The 22,460-nt window shown below is 56.8% G+C and overlaps 1 protein-coding gene across 4 annotated transcripts in view; it reads right to left on the reverse strand.

The window, feature by feature from the left end:
- The window catches only part of MBP (myelin basic protein), a 120,826-nt gene extending 102,596 nt beyond the window's left edge, over nucleotides 1–18,230 (reverse strand). For 2 of the 4 annotated variants that reach the window (XM_071208594.1, XM_058277914.2), the window contains exon 1: nucleotides 17,861–18,181. The gene's annotated coding sequence lies outside the window, so the exon portion shown is untranslated. Of the gene's footprint in view, nucleotides 1–17,435; nucleotides 17,558–17,860 lie in introns of those variants that run through there. The other 2 variants (XM_058277915.2, XM_058277913.2) reach the window with 2 other exon arrangements.
- Nucleotides 18,231–22,460: the final 4,230 nt, after the last annotated feature.

Raw genomic sequence — 22,460 nt, forward strand, 5'->3', positions numbered from 1 at the left:
TATGGCAGGCACGTGGTGGCCCGCCAGCGGGCCGAGACGGCGCATTCATATTTTAACCTCTGCAGTGTGGCCCGGCCGTGCACTGGGAAAAGGAGCCCAGTCCTGGCATGCGCAACCTGCGGACGAGCCCTGAGGACAGCATTTGAGTGAAGTAAGTCAACACAGAAGGACAGGTATTGTATGAGGTCACGGACTTGAAACAATTAGAATAAACAATTCACAGAGTCAGGGACTAGAATCCAGGTTCCTGGGCCGGGGCAGGGTTGAGCTAATGCCTAACTGGTACAGAGCTTCTGGCTGGGTGAAGGAAGCACAACTCTGCCTGTAATTAACAGCATGGATTAGGCAATCCATGCTTTTTGAATGTGGCTGAAAGGGTAAATTTTAGGTTGCTTGCATTGTACTAGAATAAAATGATAAAAAACCCACAGTCCTGTACAACATGACAGAGGACCCTAAGGTAAACGATGAGCTAAAATTAGTAGAGCAATTATATTAGTAGTCCTTAACCAGGGGGTATATGGGGATTCTGTATATTTTGCATCATTTTTCTGTAAATCTACTTCTCCAATTAAAAATAAATCCCCCCCAAGGGAAATGATTTATAGTCATTTCCAGCAAGGAGGGGCATTAGCTTGTAATTATGTTAGCAGAATTTAAAAACTTCACCAAGAGGGACTTTTTTCTGCTTCTTCTGCTTTTTAAAACCATGAGAGAAAGTTTTAAAAATTCCAGGTGCATCACAATCAGCCAGTGGGGGAGTCCTCGCTTTTTAGAGAGTAGCAGTTACCTGCCCCCCTTGCCTCCCTGCCGCGCCTGAGGCCACCTGCCCCCTTCACCTGCCCCCTTGCCTCCCTGCTGCTCCTGGGGCCACCTGCTGTCCAGGCCCTCGGGCCTTGCCTGGAGGCTCGCCACGTGGGCACACCGAGAGGGGACACGAGGGCCCTCTGCTTGACTACAGCTCCCGGCCACGGCCGGGCAGCCCTCAAGGGCTCAGGAGCCCGTTCCTGCATTTGGAGTTGACGTAAGGACATCCTGGGAGGATGAAGGGTCAGGGAGAGGGTCCCGTGGACGGCACGTGCCAGGGAAGGCTTCTCTGCGCTGGGGGGGGGGCGTGGAATCCTGAGGGTGCGGCCACCCAGAGTGGAGGCTGGAGAGGTGGAGGGGCATGGGGAGCTGGGGGTTCATCCCACAGGAGCTGGCCGGGCTCCAGAGGGCACGGTCTTTTCCCCTGGGTGATACCAAATGCCAGAGGGACCCACGGGAGCGGGAAGCTTTAGGCAGCGGAAAGAAATGCGCCCCTGGGGAACAGCTGGGGGGGGCTGGGGCAGACCGTGGGGGGCCGGCCCCCTCCAGAGCCCGGGGCCCCGGCACTGACTCCGTGCCTGGGACTGCGCAGTCACCCGCACCTCCGGGGATCTGCTCCCCGGGATGGCGGCGCGTTGGGCCCCAGGCCTTAGCGCCACCCCTCCCTGCAGAGAGAGCACAGGGGCACCCCTAGAAGCTGATGGCAGTGCAGCGAGGCTGGACGAGATGACTCCGCTTCTTCAACTTTAAAAATAAAACCCAGAGCGCACATTTAAAGGTGCAAGGAGGAAGCGGACGTGGCTCAAGCAGGTGAGTGCCTGCTTCCCACGTCCGAGGTCCCAGGTTCAGTTCCAGGTGCCCCCCAAAAGAAACAAACAAAACGACAAGCAAACGAATGGAAAAACCCACTGGCCTCTCCCGCCCCCTCCATCCCCCTTCCTCTCTGCTTTCTCCCCCCCTTCCCCTGGCCAGCTCTCTCTCCCAAAGCCCTAGCATTTAGGCCACTTCCTGTGCCCGGACACTTCTATTTTCCAGGTCAAAACCCTCTCTAACACCCCATGGGCAGAACATAGGGAAGGATTACCAGCATCACCAAAACATCCCATAAATAAAATCACACAGGGTGCATACAAGAAACAAGAAATAATGAAGGAGTGAGAACTAGACCGTTTCACAGCCTGGAGCAGGGATGGAAGCCTAGAGGAAGCCCCGGTCTAACCCCCCTACAGACGTCGGACCTGCAACCCGCGTTCTCCCTCCTCCTCTCTCCGCTGATGAGCTCACTCGCATCCCTCCGAGATGCCAGCAGCCGGGAGAGCCCTCGCCTTCCCACCAGCCACGGCAGGGGTCCCCTGCTGTCGCCCCTGGCACAGGGGCACCCACAAGCCCCTCACGCCCCCACCCCTCTCGCTCCCCGCTTTATCTTTCTCATGTCCTTCGGCACGACCTGGTGTCATGTTTTCTACCAGGTGCTGTGCTCACCGTCCATTGGTCCCTCGAGAAGAGAACCATCATGGGGGGGGGGGGGGCTTGTTCGCTGGCCCATTCTGGGCACACGGAAGACGGCTTGGCTCCCAGGACGCACGAAGCAAGAAGTGGTCACCATCTGAACGAAGCAGCGAATGAATCCTCCAGAGAGACTCTCGGGAGAGGTAAGATTGCGGGAGCATTGACAAAGAGCAGCACATGGTTTTGTTCATTTAAATAGCATTTAAAAGTTATTATTCCCTTTTTAGAAGCAACCACAAAACCCAATAAAATAATGGTGAATATTTGAAAAATGTTTCAGACTTCCCCCGGCATGGAGCATATAAAATATTAATTGATAGATTACTCTTTGTCCAAATGAGCATGCTCCCTGTCCTCATTCTTGGCACTTAGGTCGAGCACAGGAGATCAGCCTGAGCGAACGTTTAAAACGAGGTGTAAAACTGCTGGCCTGGGTGGGAGCACTGGCGGGGTCTGGCCTTGGCCCGGGGAAGTGGGGAGTACACAGGGAGCAGGGGAGCAGGGAGGAAGGACAGGGAGTGGCCCAGCAGCGCTTGCGCAAGGGCCCTGCGGCCAGGGCTGCCCGGAGTGGAGCTTGTGACCAGAAGTGCCAAGAAAAAGCAACGGGGCGAATCCCGCTGAACCTGCAGGGGAGCAGGAATCCCGATGACGTCGCCCCCCCCGGGGGCGGTGCCCTGCATTGGAGGGGGCAGGTGGAGCCCCTGCGCCCATTCTGGGGTGCCATCCACGTCCACCGCTGAGGTGGCTTCTCCCGAGTCCGGGCGCTCCGCACGGAGAGCTCCCGAGGGCCCCCGGTTGTCTGGGCAGTGAGACGCGTCGTCTCACGGGCCGCCTGGCGAGGCCACGGCACCCACGTCCCGCGCCCCGTCCTGAGCCACACTCCGACCTCGGTGGGTCCCGGGAGTTGCTCTGAAGGTTGGTTAGCACCTGCCATCGGCGGACTTTAAGGAAAGCAGCAGCTCTCCCAATGCCGTGGGCCTCACCCAATCCCTGGAGCCGCAGGAGCAGAAACTGAGCTTTCCAGAAGAAAGACTTAGGACTGGAGAGGCGACAGCTGCTCTACCTGAGTTCCCAGCCTGCCGCCGGCTCTCAGAATTTTGAACTTGCTGCCTCCACAACGATGGGAGCCTTTCTTTCCTTCCTTCCTTCCTTCCTTCCTTCCTTCCTTCCTTCCTTCCTTCCTTCCTTCCTTCCTTCCCTCCCTCCCTCCCTCCCTCTTTCCTTTCCTTTCCTTTCCTTTCCTTTCCTTTCCTTTCCTTTCCTTTCCTTTCCTTTCCTTTCCTTTCCTTTCCTTTCCTTTCCTTTCCTTTCCTTTCCTTTCCTTTCCTTTCCTTTCCTTTCCTTTCCTTTCCTTTCCTTTCCTTTCCTTTCCTTTCCTTTCCTTTCCTTTCCTTTCCTTTCCTTTCCTTTCCTTTCCTTTCCTTTCCTTTCCTTTCCTTTCCTTTCCTTTCCTTTCCTTTCCTTTCCTTTCCTTTCCTTTCCTTTCTTCCATTTCTTTCTTTATTTCTCTCCCCCCCACCCCGGTTTTCTGTTCTCTGTGTCCATTTGCTGCATGTTCTTCTTTGTCCGCTTCTGTTGTTGTCAGCAGCACGGGAATCTGTTTTTTTTTTGTCACTTCATCTTGTTGTTGTGTCAGCTTCTCCATGTGTGCGGGGCCATTCCTGGGCAGGCTGCACTTTCTTTCGCGCTGGGTGACGCTCCTTATGGGGCGCACTCCTTGTGCGTGGGGCTCCCCTACGCGGGGGACACCCCCCAATGTCTTTAAAACACACACACACACACACACCTGCCGGCTCGCTTTCTCTGGAGAACCCGGCTGACACAGAAGGATAAAGTCAAAGCTCACCCATGAAGCTTGCATAGCCCTAAAGCACGCTGCTCCCAGCCCATCGGGAAGAGCCGGCCTGGGCTGGGCATTTCCAGAGCACTTAGGAACGAGTCAAGGCTCCTCCGCCCAGCGGCCCTGCCCCAGAAGAGACGGGCTTCTGGAGGTTCTGGGGTGGGAACTTTTGGTCTTGGGGTACCAGATAATATCATCCACAAGCTAGGCACTCTTTGTGTTTTCCAGATTTTCCAGGTTTAAGTCGATTTATAGTTCAGAGCAATTCCTTAAGGTAATGGACAATCATTTTAAAAGGAAATAACAGAACTGCAGAAAAGTGGGCTTTGTGGGAGATCTGAGTGAGACCCCCAAGGTTACTCCGGCGCTGGACGCTGGAGTAAAGCAGCCGGTTTCCAGGCCTGGGGTCCCCAGCTCGAGGCGCTGCTGTAACCCCATCTGTCTAAACTGAAAAAGAGCACTTTCTTGGAAAAAACACAGATCCTCCAAGCTGACGTTAGATTAATTGTAAATTTCTTGTCACACAGTGGCCACTGGGTAAGAAGCTGAGCTGCTAGTAGCCATTGCAGAGGGGTGACAAGTTCCCCGTGGAAAACCGACAAGGGCCAGCGGCCCCCCTTGCTCGGAAGGCCCCCGATGCCCAAGTGGGGCCGGGTGGGGCCTGGGCTCTCCGATCAGACGGGGAAGGGTGCGCACCCTTCCTGGGGGGCTGGGCTGGCTGATCAGATGGCGGTGAAGGCACAGGCGGCCCCCTCCAGGCTCTGTGGATCCCCCGCAGCTGCGCCTATGTCGCTGCGTCAGAACGGGCGCCGTCACGCCTCCTGGCTTTGGCAGAGCTTGGCCCCAAGCTCACCCTGACCGGGCCGCCCCACCCAGAAGCCAGGCAGCTGGCAAAGCGCGGGGCTGGGGCTCCCCGGGAGGAAATGCCGCACGCCCGAGGAACCATGTGCCACGGAGGGGGCCACGGAGGGGGCCACGGAGGGGGCCACGGGGCCAGGCGCCGAGTCCGCCCTGAGCAGGCTGGCATGCGCTCCTTATCTGTGACCCCGTGACGGTAAAATGCCACTTCTGGAGGTGTGGGCAGATAATTGGTTAATACGCTACCGGTGCCACATACGCTGATGTCAGAGGCCTCTTAAAATCCCAGCGCCAGCTTCTTCCGCCCCCGGCTCTCGGGCCCAAGCTGCTGCTGCAACCCTCGCCGTTACCCGTGGCGACGAGGCCTGCGGCGGTGCCACTGCGACGAGCGATGCGTGTCAGTGACGCACGACGAGGGCACCGGCCATCAGAGGGAGCACGGACGCGCTGGGCCGGGGATTAAAATGCTCGAGCCGCGCGTTGCCCCCGGCCTCGGGAGCAGCACCCAGCAGCCTGTGGGCGGGTGAGGAGGGCGCAGGCCCCCTGCTGGGGGGCAGGTGAGGCGTGGGGCCAATTGCTGTATTCTGAAAGCCGCGTTTTGAGACGACAGAGGGCCTGTGCTCCCACGGTCAGGGAAGGCAGCCCGGCCGCGGCCCCCCAGCCTGCCCTGCTCCCACAGCGGTTTCCCTGGGTGGGAAAAAAATAATAGAAGGAGGGGTTCTTTACCCCTCTGTGATGGGGAGGGACCATTTCCACGTGAAGAAACTTGGATTTTGGAATAATGAAATTGTTCTAAATTTTTTCGTGGTGATGAACGCACAACATTGTGCTTATACTCAACGCCACTGATTATACACTTTGGATAGATCATATGTGAATATAGCTCAATAAAACAGCTTAATAAATAAGCAAATAAATGTGTAAGAGTAAAAAAAAAAGAAGAGGCTGGGAGGCAAGCGCGCAGCCCCCAAGTAGGGCTGGGCAGGAAGGCCCCGCGCCTGCGGCGAGCTGCGCGCCCCACTTCTGCCCAGGTGCCACTTCCTGAGGCCACGCGCAGGCTCGGGCACGGTGCCAGGCTGCCGCCTTCCAGGAAGAGGGCTTGCAGGGCACTGCGGCGTGGGCGGAACCCCAGCAGGCGAAGGGGCGCCTCGGCAGGTGAGCGCGCCTCTTCCTCACGTCCCACCTTGAAACGCCTGTTCCGAGGACGAGGACATACTACTGACCACTTCACTGGCCAAAGGGTCCCTGCTTGACTTCCTCTGACATGAAAACCGTCAGAGACTGACACCAAGCACTGAAGCATTGCAGGAATATTTCAGTAAGTACCTTTGCCACATTCTGCCACTGAGCAAACCATGTTTAAATGAGTAATTAAATATCGAGTAATCGGCGCACACCAACGGAAGACGGCTGCTAAGCCTGCAATTCGAGGAACTCGGGCTTTTCAAGTGTCTTCTGCGTGCCCTTCGTTTCTGCATAGTTCCTTAAAGGCCTAGAAAGATCAATATCCTTGCAAAAGGCAATGATTCATTACCACCCGGCTGAGGCTTATAATGCTATTGCTCCATCAAAGCCAGGACTGGCTGGGGATGTCTTTTACGGGAAATAAAGGATATGGCTTGAAAATGAAGATTTCTTGGAAGAGTAGATCAGTACAGTGTGGCTTAACTGCTAACTGATAAATCATGGTCCCACTGAAATTGTAATAAAGTGTCAGCATTGCTTATCCTTCTCCCCAGTGACAAGATTTGGGGCTGAATAATGTCCTATTCGATCCCACTCCCAGGACTCGAGGGAGGGGTGGAGACTCCGAAAGACAATAGCCATCAGAGGACGACAGCGACGCTGAGACAGAGAGGAAACAGCCTGCCCAGGAAGCCTCGGTTCTAGCCGCCGTGCCATCTTCTCCACAGCGTGTTTTGGGGTCACCAGATGAACCCTTGTATTGGGGATCAAGTTTGGCCAGAACAATGTGTACCCCAAGTATGGTAGTTTGAGGCTGTATGTACCTTGGAAAACTGTGTTCTTAAATCTGACCCATTGCGGTGGGTGTGAGCCGACCGTGAGAAGCACCTTTCGAGGAGGCGAGTTCTGTTAAGGAGAGGTGTGGCCCACCTCCATCAGAAGGTCTTGAGCCTCGTACTGGAGTCCTTCATGAGAGAAGGAAATGCAGAGAGAGAAGCCACGGAAGCAGGCAGCTGAAAGCAGTGACACCCAGGAGAGCTGGGAGAGCGCAGCAGACGCGCCTGTGCCTGGCGGCGGGCAGAGGAGCCGAGAGTCGTCTTTGAGGGGAAGCACGGCCTGGGAATGCCTTGATTTGGGGACGTTCCAGCCTCCGAACTGCAAGCCACACCAATCCCCTTAGTTCAGCCAAACCACGTCAGGGCATCTGCCTGGAGCAGCCGGGGAGGCTGACACACCTGAGGGAGGCCGGCCCCGCCCTGCCCCGAGGAGGAGCAGGCAGGTGAGCGAGGCTCCTGGGGAAGGGGCCTGGGGGGGGGGTGCCCTGACCACCTGCTTGAGAAGGAACAAAGGACACTGCTGCCACACCGAAGAAGAGAGGTGGCCGATGGCCCCACCTGCTGTGCCAGACGCCCCGAGGAGGGAGACCAGAGGGACAGCAGGCTCCGCCCGGGGTGCAGTCCCCGCCAGCCTACAGGTGCAACAGGAGAAAACCTCAAACCCGTAAATGCAATGGGTACAGGCGGGGGACGAACGGAGGGGACGAGGAGCCGAAAGCAGCAGGGGTTCTGGTACAGCCTCAGCACTGGCTGGCAGTGACCGCCGAGCCAGGGAAGCCCCCAGCCAGGCCTCCCCTACCAGGTGCATGTCCCCCACAGAGGACAAGAACCCAGCCCAGGGGGCAGCCTCAGGACGAGCGGGAGCCTAGCAGATGGCAGGTGGCAGGTTACAAGGCACGTTGGTCGCTGATGAAAACGCACCGGGTTAAAATCCACCAGACCCAGGCGCTAACAGTCACGGCTCTTAGGAATTCATCACTTCCCCAAAGCCGTGACTACAGGGGCGCCAGGCCCCGCGGGCGCACCTGCAGCGTGGCTGCCACTAACACCTGGGCTCCCGCAGATGCGCTTTTCCAGGCGCTGGAGCAGGGCCGCCTGGGCTTCGGGGCTTTGCAAGTGACTGGGCTGCAGAGACGCGGACGACAGAGAACTCGGCTTCCTGCTTTTCTTTTCTTTCCCGAAGGCACCTGGGCACTGACTGGGGATGAGTCTCCTCGGTTTTCAGGAACGAATTAGTACTTTTCTGCCTCTCCCCTCTGGGTGCCTTTTCATGCCCAGCCCTCCCGGGGCGATGGCTCCAGGCCCTTTGTCGTGACACAAGGACACATCGTTAGTCACATCAGCAGGAAGACAACTGGTGGGGCCTTTCCCACCCAGGCTGTGGTCGGAAGTGGCCAGTGGGCGTGTCTGCGGGTGGAGGCCCCCAGGCCCGGGGTGGGGGGCTCCTGCGAGGGGGCTGAGGGCTTGAGGACATGAGCCCACACGAAGACACAAACTGGGCCTTTGCTAGCTTCAGGAGCAAACGCCTTTTTATTATTTTAAATGGTGTGAAATTCAGTTCAGGTTTCACTCCATCTTCACATGCAAACTTTCTGTAGGCTCCAGCAGCACGATTTACTTTGGGGTCACTAACTCTTGGTCATTTTAAAAATCAGTATTAGGGCTATTACCTGATTCAGCTTTAAACCTGATCTTTCACTGCATTTTCAGAAAGGCTGTTTGCATAGTCCATGCCCCTCTCTGTTCTGCCCATTCTTCTCATAACCATTTTCTAGCCAGCAGCTAAATGAATAAGGTTAGCTTTTAATATCTGGTTTCAATCCTGCTCTCTTCAAAAATAAGTCTTGACATATGAAAATAATGATGAAATAAAAGTCTCATCGTCTGCCTTTTAAAAGCACAATACCCTTCACACAGCAATATAAAATGATATAGTGAAGCTACACATGCATCAGGCCTGTTCCTGAAATAGAATCCATCCTCTTTATATTTCTAGGAAGACAGTTGCAGCTGGTATTTACACTTCAGTCCTTGGTCTTAAGCTATTCCCAGGTTGTTACATTTTCAGACATCTGAAAGAACCAGAATAAAAGTAACAAGAACACACTGTCACCTCCATATAAGTAAGAGAAGCCTGACTCCTAAAATATGTATGAATGGTTATTTATTTATTTTATTAAATTGCTGCTTTAATTTATCTGGACTTAGCCAGGCAACATACTAAGCTGAACAAATCATGTCTCAGTTCTTTAATTGGCTTCTGATGGGTAGAGGATGGATTACTTCTGTAAAATTCTGGCTCTGATACATAATAAATTGGATGTAAGGATTAGAATTAGTGGAATCCACCGATCCATTTATGCAAGAACTCAAGCACATACTCTGGTCAAATCTCTTTATGCTGCACTGTGGCAGATATGAAGGAGAGTAAACGTATTTTTAGGAGTTTTCTAGAAGACAAGGGCATAAGAGAACATCTAAACCCCTTAGAAAGGAAATTCTACCTAAACTGGGAAGCGCGCCACCACTTAGGAAAGGTGTGCAGGGAAGGCCAACGTCCTGGAACCAAGGTGAGGAAGCAATTCCAGGAGCCAGCAGCCCAGGCGTGCTCTAGAACGTCCACATAAACTATTGGCAAGAGGTCAGCAGCACCAGAGGTCAGCCGGGGTGTACAGACCACAGTGAAGCCACGCTCCGCTCTAAGAGCAGCGTTGAGCGTCTCCTTCTCCCCAGGTGCAGGGTGTCTCCCAAGAAACTCCACACTGGAGCGCTTAGCGAGCATTCCACCTCGGGACACTCATCTGTGGCCCAAGTTCCCTAATGATACTGGAAGTACCGTAAGGGCAAGAACGACATCTGTCGATCTGTCTGCCCTGAAGTCCATGACCCAGTGTTTTGTGTAGTAGGCAGTGAAAGGTGGCATTTAAAACATTGATTGTGCATTTACTCTATTTGGGAAGATCACAACAGCTGTGTCATTTTTGCTTTGACAACAAGTTTAGCCAAAAATGTCATGTTTGAACTACACAAGAGCCTGGGTGAAGAGTGTAGGGTATTTCATAAGGATTCCTTCTCAGACATGCTAGCACTCACAAGGCAGGAAATAAAAATTATTCTTTAAATGTGGGTGTAAAAATAAAGGATAAATTAAGAAGATATCATTAATATACAACTTCTTCGCAAGTCATTCTAACCTCAGTTATGTTTATCAGTGAAACAGAAAGGATTTCTGATCACAGTGAAGCATGTTTGTGAGCAAACGAGATGCACCAGTGTTCAGGAAGTGTGTGTGGCTCTGGACGTGCAGACAGCCACACAGCGTCCACCTAGTGCTGGTTCCCAGGTTCCACCCGGGAGCTCATGAAAACACATGCTCCCGCTTCCCACCCCAGATTATGGCTGGGCATGCAGCGATGCGGCTGAGGAATCTGCATTTGACCCGTGTTCTCGAATGGGCAGGTTGCTGGCAGGCCGCGCCGTGGGAAGCACCAGACCTTGGCTTCACAGCTCGCCAGCCGGACCAGCTGGCCAGGGAGGCCTCTGGCTGGAGCGGGCACTGTGTGGCCACGCCACCTGGGCTCCTGGGGGCAGCCCCGCAGATCCAGGGAGGGTTTTGTCTTGTGCAAGTTGACCTCGCTCAGCTGCAGGTTTCCTGGTCAGACCTGGGTGAAGAAAAGCCAGATGCTGGGGGAAGTTTTCCTTCTCCCGCTGCAGCTGGCGGCCCGGAGGCCGAGCACCTGCGCTGGCTTGGCTGGCTCCCATGCCTGCCCTGGCTCTTGGCTGCCGGCCCAGGGCAGCTCTGGGGGACAGTCCTGATCAAAGACCAAACTTGGTTCAGCAGCACGCAGTGCCTCCTGAGAAGAACCCGCAAGCGGGAGTATCAGACCTGCAGGACTTCCACCAGGCGGGAGCACCAGGCCTGCGCGGCTTCCACCAGGCGGGAGCACCAGGCCTGCATGGCTTCCACCAGGCGGGAGCACCAGGCCTGCAGGACTTCCACCAGGCGGGAGCACCGGCCCTGCCCATCTTCCACCAGGCGGGAGCACCAGGCCTGCCGGCTTCCACCAGGCGGGAGCACCAGTCCTGCGTGGCTTTCACCAGGCGGGAGCACCAGGTCTGCGCGGTTCCACCAGGCGGGAGCACCAGGCCTGCGCAGCTTCCACCAGGCGGGAGCACCGGCCCTGCCCATCTTCCACCAGGCGGGAGCACCAGGCCTGCAGGACTTCCACCAGGCGGGAGCACCAGACCTGCAGGACTTCCGCCAGGCGGGAGCATCGGCCCTGCCCATCTTCCACCAGGCGGGAGCACCAGGCCTGCGCGTCTTCCAGCAGGCGGGAGCATCGGCCCTGCCCATCTTCCGCCAGGCGGGAGCATCGGCCCTGCCCATCTTCCACCAGGCGGGAGCACCAGGCCTGCAGGACTTCCACCAGGCGGGAGCACCAGGCCTGCAGGACTTCCACCAGGCGGGAGCACCGGCCCTGCCCATCTTCCACCAGGCGGGAGCATCAGGCCTGCGCGGCTTCCAGCAGGCGGGAGCATCGGCCCTGCCCATCTTCCGCCAGGCAGGAGCACCGGCCCTGCGCGGCTTCCACCAGGCGGGAGCATCGGCCCTGCCCATCTTCCCCCAGGCGGGAGCACCAGGCCTGCGCGGCTTCCACCAGGCGGGAGCACCAGGCCTGCGCGGCTTCCGCCAGGCAGGAGTACCAGGCCTGCAGGACTTCCACCAGGGGGGAGCACCAGGGCTGCGCGGCTTCCACCAGGCGGGCGCCAGGCCACAGGGGATGCGTCGCTTCCAAGACAGCGGGGGAGGAGCGAACGCACACCCGGACCAAGCTCCGTCCTCTGCCTGCGGTTCTTTGACAAAATCAAACCATAACCCACTTGTACCCTTCTACCCCAACTCTCACGAAACAAGGGAAATCTACCCCAATGGACTACCACTCTCTGAAATATATGGATTTTCAGAGAGCTGAATTAAAGTGAGGCAGGTCTCCCAAACGACTCAGATGACCTCTGCACCAGAGGGCTCTTCCAAAGACACAATTTGCCGAGACTTATAGTGGCTTCCAAACTGGAAGCAGCAGTCACAGGTCGGAGAGGAGCCAAGTTCTTGCAGCTGCGGCGCCTCCGGGAGGCCTTTTAGCCCACCTGTGCCAGGTCCGTCATCCAGGGCCTGTGACGCAGGGCTGCGTGTGTACGACTCCCAAATGCTAGCCATAGTAGAAGCCACACTCATGGCTGCAGTAGTAGTAATCAAAGGTACAAGAGGGCCAGGATGGAATGGAGAGTACAGATAAAATAAACTCCAAACTAAAAATAAAATCAAGTTCAACTCTGCTTTCAAAAGAAAAGTCAACACCAGTAATTATTCTCTAGACCGTTTTAAAATCGGGGTGATATACACTGAATTCAAGCCTTAATTACTAAATAAAACAGAATTGACATACCTATTAAAGTAAGTTCATTTAATAAAAGTTACTGGCTGTTTCAACTATTTTTGCGTTTAAAAATCTGCAACACCTAACCAGGAGAAGCATTACATCCTCAAGAAAAATAGTCAAGAGGCTGTGAGCGGAAACGCACTTCCTGGAAGACAGCTCGGGCGCGTGGGAAAGCGGCATGCCTGCGACCTTCTCTCGGCCCGTCTTCTGACCAGTGCCCTTTGAAGGTGTATGTTCTATCACCACGAGAAGAAAGGATCCTTAAACTCGTAAGATGTGAATGCCCTTGCCTCTGCTCTCCTGCTAACAGCTGTTCTGTGCGGGAGGCGGGCCGGACGCCTGGGTCCTCCCACTTGCGCTTGCACTCTCCGCCACATGCGTGTGCTGGGGTGACTGTGCCGGGAAGGCAGCCCACGGACACCCCTGACGAGGCACCTCGGCTGCGAGCCCAGCGAGGGCAGGGCGAGGACGCGGGGCCAGGGAAACACGGCGAGCATTGCTGGTCGCCCCGCAGGTCCCGAGCGAGTAGGAAGAGCTCAGGCTGGGAAGCCCTGGTGCCAGCCCCGAGCGTGGAAGGACGCGGCCTCTGGCTCACGCCGTGGGGGAAGGTACAGTGCGGCAGCTGCTCTGGAAAACAGCTTGGCGGGTTCTTACAAAGCTAAACACTTGCCTGCCCTGTGACCCAGCAACTGCACTCCTGCGTGCTTTTCCCAGAGAAATGGAAACTTAAGTTCATGCAAAAACCTGTGTTCTGAATGCTCACGGCATTTGCAATAAGCAAAAACTTGAAATACTCTAGTGCATCAAAGGAGCGGTGTCTCACCCCTACCAAAGAATACTACGCAGCCATTTAAAAAAAGAAATAAATGTATGAAACAACTTGATGGATCTCCAAGGCACTGTGGTTTGTATAAAAAGCCAACCTTGGGTCACTGCACACTGCATGATTCCATCGATACAGCAGTACTGAAATGACAAAATTTTAGACATGAGGAACAGATTTGTGGTTGCCAAGGCTTAGGGAAGGAGAAGGGCAGGAAACTGGCGGTGGCTATAAAAGTTTGGCATGAGGTAAAACTGTCCAAGTCCTGTACCTTGAGTGGGTGAGAGCCACATGACACTGCCCAAGATAAAAACATGGCCTAGAACTAAACACCCCCCACCCCCCCCACACACGCGCAAATGCTTGTGAAACCGATGAACTTGGAAAAGGCAGATGGGTTCAATCAAAGTTAATTTCTGGTGGTTGTATTGTACTGCAGTTTTGCAAGATGATGCAATGGAGCATAGCAAGGAGAAAAGTATAGGAGTCACTCTATTATATCTTAAAATCCCATGTGAATCTATGATTATCTTGAAATAAAAAGTTTAAAAATTGCTTCAGTGAACACCCTTTGTAGGCGTCTTTTTATGCACACAGACCAGATTCTCCCCAGAGACCACATTCACAAGTGGAGTTGCCAGGTCCTAGGGTATATCCATCTTCCGTTTTCTAGATTATTCTCTAAAGTGGTTATTCCTCTCTACACTCCTCTCACAGTCATGTGAGCTTTCATTCCTCTCCATCTTCTCCAATACTTAGCGTAGTCAGAATTGACGTTTTGCCGGTTTGATGAACGTAAAGGAGCATCTTATTGCTGTTTTTGCTTTTAATTCCCTGACTACGTCAGGAGAGATGCCTGACGATCTTTTCATATTCGAGGAGCCCACTTGAGCTTTCCTTTCTAAGCTAGTCTGTTCACTGACACGCTTTCTTTTGGGTCGCTTGCTCTACAGTGTTGATTTTTAGACTATTTATATATTCAAGTCTGTATTAGTCAGCCACAGGGGTGCTGATGCAAAACACCAGAGATCGGTGGTTTTTATAAAGGGTATTTATTTGGGGTAGGAGCTTACAGATGCCAGGCCATAAAGCATAAGTTACCTCCTCACCAAAGTCTATTTCCTCGTGTTGGAGCAAGACGGCTGCCGACGTCTGCGAGGGCTCAGGCTTCCTGGGTTCCTCTGGGTTCAGCAACTCTTTCCTCCACAAGGCCAGCTACAGACTATGAAGCTAACGGCTCTGTCTCTCTCCCTGGCCTCCAGCTTAAGACTTCAGCATCAAACTCCAACAACAAAACTCCAACATCAGAAACCCCCAACCTTGTCCTTTGCCATGTCTTTTATCTGTGAGTCCCCACCCACCAAGGGGTGGGTACCCAATGCCCTCATGACATGGCCCAATCAAAGCCCTAATTATAACTCAATCAGGCCCAGGTACAGAACAGATTACAAACGTAATCCAATATCTATTTTTGGAATTCATAACCATATCAAACTGCTACAGAGTCTAACTGCACGTCTATTTATCATTCTAGCACCTACAGGCCTCCTCAGTGGTGTCCACAGAGCTCAGAACTTGAGAAGTAAAATGACACTGAGAACTGAATGGCAGCAACGCCTGCATCTGGGACACTCTCAGGCTTTAGCCTCGTCGTTGCAGTTACCACCCCTGCACTGGAGGGACGTCTGCACGTGGACAGCACCTTCAGCCAGCCTGCCCTTCCTGACCACCCTTCCCCAAAGGGCCCGGCCTTGCCTGGCCGCCCCGACTGCGGACGCCAGCTCCTGGCAGTAACTGTCTTTGTAGCCATCTCCTATGCCAGCTGAACTCTAACCAGTGCCGACTTAGATGCAGATTTAAAAGCTGCTCAGGAGAATGCACCACCTGCTTCTAGGGCTTCTCTGCTTAGCAGGAGCATAGGGTCTCCTCTTCCATTTTCCTGTTCCACTCAATAGCTCCTGGGCACGATTCAAGCTTCATGGAGTGCGCTGTAAGGGCCCAGGGCCTTGTCTTACTACTCAATGGCTATTTATTAAAAATTATACTGCGGGTAATTAGAAGACTTCCTTTTATTCTTTAGTGACAAGGAAAAGACACTGAGGAGAGGATGCGGAGCAGCAGGGGCCCTGCAGGGAGACCTGCTCTGCGCTCACTAATCCTGGGCCCTCGGTGGCAGCTTAATTAACTCCTCTGTGCCTTGGTTTCCTCCTCCGTAAAAAAAGGCGGCTGCTAATAGGACAGTTACACATCGAGGGGGATACCGAGGTGGCTACGACTGCTGACTGCAGAAGTAGAGCCGGGAGCCTGCTCTAAGCGCCACCCGGTCACAGAAGAGGCAGCGGGTGCCTGCTGAGCCCCAACTGTGTTAGAATTTTTAAGAACTTAGAGAACAGCCAAAGAGCAAAGGAAGTAATCTTCAGTGAACATTTAAAAGTTCAGACAAATAGGAAAATCCCAAGAAAGGCTGATGGTTATTTTCCAGCTTCTAGGAGATTCCTTTGATCCGTTACACAATCATTATCCCAATTTACCAAGCAGGAGGAACCCAGACAGGAAACCATGATGAAGGGAGTTAACCGGCCAAATCGAAAAACGAGGAACTTGCCCTTGATTTTCTTATCTTTGGGCAGAAATGTAGTACTTTAGATTTTCAAAATAGATTTCATCCAAACAGTGTTTTCGTTTCTTTGTTTTTAACCCCAAATTAGTAAGAGTCATTTCGGAACAGTTAATTACTGGGAATTCTTGTACCTGCTTCTTTTTCAGGTTTTTTTTTTTTTTTTTTACTTAAAAACGCCCTGCGGAGGGTCGGGAGCCCCCAGGGAATAGCACGGTGGGGCTGTACTCGGGCCAGCCCGTCTGCCGGCGGGGGCGGGGGTTTCCACTCCCCCCCCCCCCCCCCCCCAGGAGCCGGGGCTTCCCGGAAAGCGGGTGCACAGCCTCGGGACGCCTTCCCGCTTCCCCACGGGCCTCCAGAAACTCGGAGACAAACACCACGCGTGTTGAGGACGCTCACGTGGTCGCACTTGGAAACAGAGGCAGGCCCCGGACTCTCAGCGAGCCCCTCCACGGTGCCCGAGGAAGCCAGCATTTGCCCGCGCCCGCTGGGCCTTGGAGACAGAGGCTGGCGCAGGCCGAGAGAGCAGGCCGGGAACCACGGGAGACCTGGAGCCACCGGGCGGCGGGGTGACCACGCACAGACCGGGAGGTGCCGCGAGTACCGCAGGCCCGGTGGACAGGTGGGCAGCAAGGGGGCAGGTGGGCAGCAGGGGGCAGGTGGGCTGCAGGGGGCGGGTGGGCTGCAGGGGCAGGTGCGCTGGAGGGGCAGGTGCGCTGGAGGGGGCAGGCAGGCGGCCGCGGTGGACTGGGTGTGAGCTGCAGGGGCCTGAGACGTGCGCGCAGGTGGGCGGCAGGTGGGCCGCGCGTGGGCTGCGGGTGGGGGCCGGACGGAGGCGCTGGGACAGGCCCGCGAAGGCGGAAGCCCAGGGCCGAGGCGCATGTCGCCGCCCTCGCTGCTCCAAGGGAAACTGCTTGGTCTCCGCGAGGGCTGGGGGGCGGCCCAGGTGAGTTACTTGGGAGCCCCGGGGTGCGTGCCCCTGCCTTCCGCCCAGCGCGGCCTTCCCCCGCGTCTCACCTCCCACCCCCCGGCCAGACTCCGCCCCGCGCGCCGCCGCCGCCCGCTCCCCGCGTAGGCCTCGCCGGGTCCCCGCCACCCAGGGCCGCAGGCGGGGCCCGGACGGCCCTGGGGAATCCGTCGGGGTTTCTGCCCCCGGTGCGGCGTCTACACCTGAGCCCTAGCCCCTCGCGGGGAAGACCGGGGGGAAGGAGGGCGCGGTGTCGGGCTCGGGAGACCGCGGCGCTGCCACCTGCCCCGGCTCCGCCCGCACGGCCGGCCACCTGCCCGCTGCCCAAGGTGCGCCGCGCGCGCCACCCGGGAAGGGACGGGAGTCCGGGCGCGGGCAGCCGCCCCCCGCCGACAGCGGCCCGAGCCTGCCCACCGCGCCGCGAGGAGCCAGACTCGCGGGTCCCCCACGCAGGTCCCCGAGGTCCCGCGGTGCCCCGCACCTCGCGCCCCGCCAGGGGTTCCGCAGACAAAGCAGCCCAGGGCCGCCCCCCGCCCGGCCAGGGTCGCTCACCCGCGCTGCGCTCGCTGCTCCGAGGCCGAGGGGCCGCGCGGGGCCCAGGGGCTGCGCTCTTCCCCTCCCGCGGGCCCCGGGCGGGCTGGTCCGCGAGCCGCCGCCGCCGCCGCCTTCCTGGGTGGGGAGAGTGGGGCCGCCGGGGCCGCAGGCTCGTCCTCGCTGGCGCGCGGCGCGGACTGGCAGCGCCCTCCCCGGCCTGGGCGCCCCGCGCTCCCCGCCCCCCGCGCGCGGGCTTCCTGCGAGCCAGGTAAACAGCGCTGCCTCCTGCCGGCGCCGCCCCACCTGCCGCCCCGCGCCGCCCGCCGCCCGGGAGCCCGCGAGTCCCCGCCCGCGGCGCGCCCCGGCCTGGCGCCCCGCGGGGCCCACGCGAAGGGTGGGCCCGGGAGGGGCGGGACCGCGGCTCCCGCGCCGCGCTGTCCTACCTGGCCTGAGCTAGCTGACCCTTTCCTTGGGGCCTGTCTCTGGCCTCTGGCCCCAGCCCCCACCGCCCCGGGGAGGAAGTCGAGATCGCGTGTCCTGGGCGCTCCAGCTGGCAGCCAGGGTCCCCAGTCACAGGCCGGCCCCGTCCCTGCCAGGCCGGCCCCCTCGTGCGCAGCGCGCTCGCCGCAGGCTGTCCTCGAGCTGGCCCTTCGCTGATTAAGCCTAATAAGGCTGGGGGTGGGGTGGGGTGTCGTACCCCGGGCCCTCCGGTGGCCCTTCTGGAGGCAGCTCTTGTCCTAGGATTGTCCCTCCACCATGAGCGGTGCTGCGGGAGAGCAGCTTTCCTGAAGGAGGCAACCAGAGCTCGCCTTGCAGCACAAACCCCAAATCCACCCGGGGCAGGAAGGGGCGGCCCAGAAGCACTGCTCAGCCTGCGGGCTTTGTCGTCCTCTCAGCCCAAAGGAAACCTGCCGTTGGGACATTGGTCCACGGACGCAGAGTCTGGTGGGAGCCCCTGGTGGGCTCTGATGGCCCCTTCCCCTGGAGGCTCGGCCTCCTGGGCGTGGGGGTGGGCAGGCAGATGAGCAGAGCCACCGAAGGGGATGCAGGCATTCCTCAGGACTTACTTAGCACCCAGGTCACAGACATGAGCCTGCACCTCTCGGGAGGCATCTGGGGGCAGCTGTGGCCCCGCAGTCCCTCTCGGCCGTCCCAGGGATGCCCGCAGAGTCGCCAGGCTGCGTCGGCCCTGTTAAATGCTGACCACTGTACAGAAACGCCTAGAGACCCCGGAATAGTGGCGGGCAGTGGGCTGGCTCCTCAGCAGGGAGCATTTCACGGGCGCCCTTCCTGAGACAAGATGGGCTAGAAGAGGGAACGCGAGGTTCTGGGGGCTTGGGGTTGGGGTGAGGAGGGGCACCAGGAAGGGAGCTGGCCAGGCAACCAAGCTGGTCAGTTCCCGGTTTTCCATGCACCTGGGCTTCTGCTACCAGGACGTCAAGCTCACTGGAAGTAAATGAGAATGGAGTGGGATTAAGACAGAGAAATGAAAAAAAAAAAAAAGTGAAATGACCCGGGAAGCCCCAAAGACCCTGGCTCAAGTCACTTAACTGCCCCCTCCCCCAAAGGGGATGGCAGAATGCTGGGACATTGCAAACAGTTTCCCCTCCCGCCGATCCTCCTCTGAGTCATCTCAGAGTGACTCAGAAGAGGAGGTGAGACTGCCCTACAGAACCAAGCACTTGACCGCAGCATGTGTCCTTCCTCTTTATGCCACTTCTGCTAAATTCTCAGCGGCTTTAAGCAACAGTACATGTGCCAACAGTCATCTCTGCAGACCTCAGGCCTCCCAGCTTCCAGTTCAGATGCTTGATGAAGTATTTATTAAAAAACACCGCCCATCCTTGGCTGGTCAACAGTGCTCATGCACTACCATGAGAAGGTTCCTGAGCGAGTGGGTAGCTCGTTTAACGGAGCTACTGATCGGCAGTTCAAGGGTCCAGTGTTAGGCGCTTCCCTCGCCTCGTCCATAGCGGGGGCAGAGGCTAGTGCTTCGCAGGAGAGTCAAACTTACAGAAAATGGTGGCGGCTCATCTGAGAACACTTGATCTTTTCCTCACGCTGAATAAAATCGAAAGGACTCTTGCGACGCAAAAGATAAATTATCAGTCTGGTCTCGTAGCCATTTCTAGAAAACCCTCCTGCAAGTGCAGCCCTCTCACTGCCCCTCACAGAAGGGGCGAGCAGCCAGCTTCACCTGATCAGCTTCCAGCGTGAGCGCTCTAGACTGAAGAAGTAAATCATCAAAATAATTCCCATTAGACTTCAGAGTGCATGTGCTGTGGGTGTTCTTTCTTTTCTCATTGGTTAGTGTGTAACAATGGTCTAGTGATAATCCACAGAGCTGATAATCTGCTTGTTCAGAGTTGACAGTTGAGAGTTTCTGTATAGATTCTACTTAACCACTAGATAGGCTCTGATATGGTCACTGAGAAAAGAAAATTAGGTGAGCGAACTCCCAGGAGGTACAACGAAAGGAAACAAGTATGTGTGCAAGGAGGCCCCTGGAGGCCCATGGACCACAACTACACACACACTCACAAAAAGCCACTTGTCACCTCACTTCTGCTGAAACACCAGGGCAAAAGGAAAAGGAGATTTGTAGGATTGGTTATATGGGGAAAACCAAAACCAAAATCTTTCACACATTTTTCTACCCTCAGTTAGTTGAAATTATATTTTTATGACCTGTTTTACAAAGTGTATCATATAAATGTATGTGTGTACATGTGAATATGTATGGTATTTGTCTTTAATCATAGTTCTCAAATTTCATATAAAAAAATAAAAGCAAGCAGCTCTCCATAGAGATCAGAATCATTCTTGAACTACAGAAATATGTTAGCAATTCTATGTATTTGAAAAGGAAATGTATATACATTTGAAAAGGAAATTTTCAAATTTGAAAAGGAAATGTATATACATGCACTAGATACCACACTGTGGTAGTTCACCACAATTAACTACCATTCTAATTGCTTTTAAATTAAAAAAAATTTAATTAGAGAAGTTTTGAGTTTATAGAACAATGATTCATAAAATACAGGATTCCCACATCCCACCCTCTTATTAACACCTTGCGCTGGTGTGGTACATTTGTTACAATTGAAGACAGCACATTTTAGAACTCTACTATTAACTGTAGCCATGGTTTAACTTCAGGTTAAACGGCCCGAGCGGGATGGTGCGGAGGAGCCCGAGGACGGAGCGCAGGGGACCCCGACACCAAGCCCCGGAAAGATGCGGGAGCAGCGGGCCAGGGAGGCCCGGAAGGTGGTCGGAGGGGCGGGGCTCTCCAGGAGGGCTCTCCAGGGGACGGGGCTCTGTCCAGGAGGGCGGGGCTCTCCAGGAGGGCAGGGCTCTCCAGGAGGGCGGGGCTCTGTCCAGGGGGCGGGCTCTCCAGGAGGGCGGGGCTCTGTCCAGAGGGGCGTGGCTCTGTCCAGGGGGCTCTGTCCAGGGGCGGGGCTCTGCCCAGGAGCCCGGCTCTGTCCAAGGGGGCGGGGCTCTGTCCAGGGGGCGGGGCTCTGTCCAGGGGGCGGGGCTCTCCAGGGGCAGGGCTCTGTCCAGGAGGGCGGGGCTCTGTCCAGGGGGCGGGGCTCTGTCCAGGAGGGCGGGGCTCTGTCCAGGGGGCGGGGCTCTCCAGGGGCAGGGCTCTGTCCAGGAGGGCAGGGCTCTCCAGGAGGGCGGGGCTCTGTCCAGGGGGCGGGGCTCTCCAGGGGCAGGGCTCTGTCCAGGAGGGCAGGGCTCTCCAGGAGGGCGGGGCTCTGTCCAGGGGGCGGGGCTCTGTCCAGGGGGCGGGGCTCTCCAGGAGGGCGGGGCTCTGTCCAGGGGCGGGGCTCTGTCCAGGGGGCGGGGATCTCAAGGAGGGCGGGGCTCTCTCCAGGGGGCAGGGCTCTCCAGGAGGGCGGGGCTCTGTCCAGGGGGCGGGGCTCTCCAGGAGGGCGGGGCTCTGTCCAGGGGGCGGGGCTCTCCAGGGGCAGGGCTCTGTCCAGGAGGGCAGGGCTCTCTAGGAGGGCGGGGCTCTGTCCAGGGGGCGGGGCTCTGTCCAGGAGAGTGGGGCTCTCCAGGAGGGCGGGGCTCTCTCCAGGGGGCGGGGCTCTGTCCAGGGGCGGGGCTCTGTCCAGGGGGCGGGGCTCTGTCCAGGGGGCGGGGCTCTGTCCAGGGGGCGGGGCTCTGTCCAGGGGCGGGGCTCTCCAGGAGGGCGGGGCTCTCTCCAGGGGCGGGGCTCTCCAGGAGGGCGGGGCTGCTGCTCTGCACCGTGGGCCGTGAGGGGAGTCGCTCTCGAGCTTAGGAACCCCGGGCTTCTGGGACCTTCGCAAGTCCTGGGGGCCCACGACAGCTTGGGGAGCCGTTGGCGACAGGCGTGCGGCAGTCGTGTCGCGCTCCCTGGGACGCGTGGAGGGCTGCAGGGGCTTCAGGTCGCTGCTGAGGGTGGGAGGGCGCTGGCCTGCGCCGCGTGAGCTACAGTCACCCGCCACCTGCAGTCTTCCCAGCTCTCTGCTAAAACTTGTAAGATAGGTGGAACTCGGCAGTTTTTACTGAGTGAATGTGTGTTGTTTTCGTGGTTTTTTAAAAAAATTTTTTGGCCTTTGCCTCTTTAAATATTTGATACTAACTGGCGAATGCCGAAGAAGCCAGAAAGCTGCTCGCAGGTTCTGCCTCCTCTCGTCTCTTCCGGGGCTGAACACTTACATACCTGTTCCTATGGCAACCAAGAATAAGAAGTTTCAGGTACGCATTTTGGTCAGGAAGATAGAATTCGCCTCTCTATTTGCAGAAGGCTCTGTCCTGCGCGTGTCAGAATAAACCTAAACCAGCGTCAGCCTCCCGGGCCTGGGCGAAGGCTGTGGCCAGCGAGGGGACGCCACGGCCGCGTCGCACGAGCCACGCTCGCGGGAGAAGCGTCCACGCCGCTCCGGACGAGAAGCCAAACTCAGTGTCCCGGAGAGCTGCGTCCTCGCGTGCGCTGGCAACGTCGCCGAGGGCCCCGGGCTTCCCCTCCGCCCCGCCCCCCGCCCCCGCCCCCTGCCCCCTGCCCCCTGC

The sequence above is a fragment of the Dasypus novemcinctus genome, chromosome 16 (genome assembly GCF_030445035.2).
Source record: "Dasypus novemcinctus isolate mDasNov1 chromosome 16, mDasNov1.1.hap2, whole genome shotgun sequence".
Classification (NCBI taxonomy): Eukaryota; Metazoa; Chordata; class Mammalia; order Cingulata; family Dasypodidae; genus Dasypus; species Dasypus novemcinctus.